The sequence below is a fragment of the Echinops telfairi genome, unplaced genomic scaffold, assembly GCF_000313985.2.
Source record: "Echinops telfairi isolate 266 unplaced genomic scaffold, ASM31398v2 ScPeMD7_7427;HRSCAF=8465, whole genome shotgun sequence".
Taxonomy (NCBI): domain Eukaryota; kingdom Metazoa; phylum Chordata; class Mammalia; order Afrosoricida; family Tenrecidae; genus Echinops; species Echinops telfairi.
In genome coordinates this window covers 17823562-17826209 of record NW_022111327.1, presented here as the reverse complement: position 1 = coordinate 17826209, position 2648 = coordinate 17823562, and positions in this window count along the sequence as shown.

The following is a 2648-nucleotide window of genomic DNA, read 5'->3' as shown; positions in this document are numbered from 1 at the left end:
TTTCAATATATTTACAAAGAAGATTGTTGTGTCGTGTTCACATTTGTACTATTTGTCAGTTTTGTTCTGCTCCCCACCCCCACCCTGTCCAATTTGGGTATTAAAAAAGATTGTACTCGTTTAATTGAACTCAACAAAACAAAACTCACTGCCATCGAGTCATTTCTGCCACATTAGCTTTTGTGCACTCACTAACTACCTCAATCAGGGCCTCGGATTCAGTAGCCAGGTCCTGAGAGTACAGGACATATTTTCTGGTATGGCGTTTATAATAAAATGTACCTACACATACACTGTTCCTTGAGGCAGAGACTCTGGAGGAGAACACAGTTCATAACCCTAGAAAATCCAGGTTGGTCCTGGATAAAAGCAGCTTGGACCTTTTGAAAGTTCCCACTGGACGGAGGGATTTGGGGACACGTAGTTTACAGGCTTTGGCTAGAAAATGGAGGCAAAGGTTTCAAGGCACTGGATGCGAGTGATTCTGGGAAATGCCTCTAGTCTAGGGCCAAAATGGTGCCGGGTGTGAGGGGTTCAGGGAATTGTAGTCCCTCATACTGATTTGGGCAGACTTTCCGAGGTGGTATGTCAGTGCTTTCTCTAAAACAACCTAAACTTCCATTAGAAGGCGCTTTAAGGGATTTTCCCTGGGTGTCTGAGCTTTAGTGTCACTCACAGGTGATTCCGTATGGGAAGTACTTCTGTCTCAGCCTCAGGCCTTTTCTTCTATTCCTCTACCCTGTCCCATATGTATACACACTAAAATGGTAATGAGTGTCTTCTTTGAATGGCATGAATTCCTCACCACAGTAGTACTTAGGTGGCACTTAAAGAAAAAAAAAGTTTCTATGACTGCACGTATTATGCAGGGCCTGGGCTATGTAAATCAAACCTGCATGTAGAGCTTTACAGTGGTTAGTTGTTAGGTAACATCAATTTGGTTCCAACCCATAGCAGAACAGAACGAATGATACGCGGCATGGTCCTGCACTATCCCCACAGTTGTCTTATGTTTGAGCCCATTGTTGTAACCACTGTGTCTGTCCATCTTCACTGCGCTTATGCTGTACCAAGCATGATGTCCATCTCTAGGGAATGATCTCTCCTGACAACACGTCCAAAGTTTGTGAGAAAAAGTCTTGCCATCCTTGCCTCTGAGGAACATTCTGGTTGTACTTCTCCAAGACAGATTTGTTGGTTCTTTGGGCAATCCGTGGTATTTTCAGTATTTTACCCCTGCACCAACCACAATTTAAATGCATTGATTCTTTCCTTCTCTGTGAGCCTTTCTTTTTAAACATTTTATTAGGGGCTCATATAACTGTTATCGCAATCCATACACACATCAATTGTGTAAAGTGCATTTGTACATCATTCTCAAAACATTTTCTCTCCACTTAAACCCCCAACATTAGGTCCTCATTTTCCCTTCCCTCCCCGCTCCTCCCTCCCTCATGAGCCCTTGATAGTTTATAAATTGGTATTTTGTCATATCTTGCCCTGTCCGACGTCTCCCTTCACCCACTTTTCGGTTGTCTGTCCCCCAGGGAGGAGGTCACATATAGTTCCTTGTAATCGGTTCCCTCTGTCCTACCCATTCTCCCTTTACCCTCCCTGTTTTGCCACTCACACCACTGGTCCTGCAGGGCTCATCTGCCCTGGATTCCCTGTATTTTCAGTTCCTATCTGTACCAGTGTACATCCTCTGGTCCAGCCAGACTTGCAAGGGCGAATTGGAGTTATCTTAGTGGGAGCGGGGAGGAAACATTTAGGAACTAGAGGAAAGTTGTATTTCTCATCGTTGTTACATCGCACCCTGACTGGCCTCTTTGAGCCTTTCTTAAATGACTAGCTACCATGTCCCAGATCTCCATATCAAAGGTTCCTGACTCCAGAAAAGAAGGGTTAAATTCCTTTACCACTTGAAGAAACTCATTTTTTTATACGTTACCACTACATTTTGTTTCTTCAAGAGGTGTCTAAGAGTGATACAGTACTCTGTATCCTTGTTCTTCACCTGACTCATATCTCATTCAGACTAAAATAGATTTAAATTTTTCCCGATTCACCCTCTCTGTCCAATGAGGCTGAACAATTGTTATACGGGATATAAATCCAAAAAGTTATTTTCCTGCTGCCCCACATTGGGCGTCATATGTCAGGATAGCCAGCCCCTGACAATATCATGGGTCCATAGGAGCAATTGTATGGTGATCATATATAAAGATTATAGTAAAGACAGAGAATAAGAGAAATAGGAGAGAAGGTAAAATAAAGGAGTCAGACACATTTCATGGTAGCATGCTCACCTAAGCCTCTCTTGGTGGTCCACTTGGAGATGGGAGACATGAGGAGGAGAGAGAGAATATATTTCTGACCAAGGCTTTTATGTACTTGGGTGGCATGCAACCCCCCCAGATTACAAGTAACCACATAAGTCGCAGGAAGGGGTTGTGTCATAGGCAGTACAGCAATGGGAGGGGGGTGATCTAGGGGTGTACACGCAATAGGAAGAGGAAGGATTAGGGGTACACATGTGACGAGATGGGCAGGTCCTAGATTCAAGATGACCACCTAATCTTAGTTGTCCTTAAGTGGATGTGACCTTTTCTCTGGGCTCTCCAGGGATACAATCACTAACTATCCTT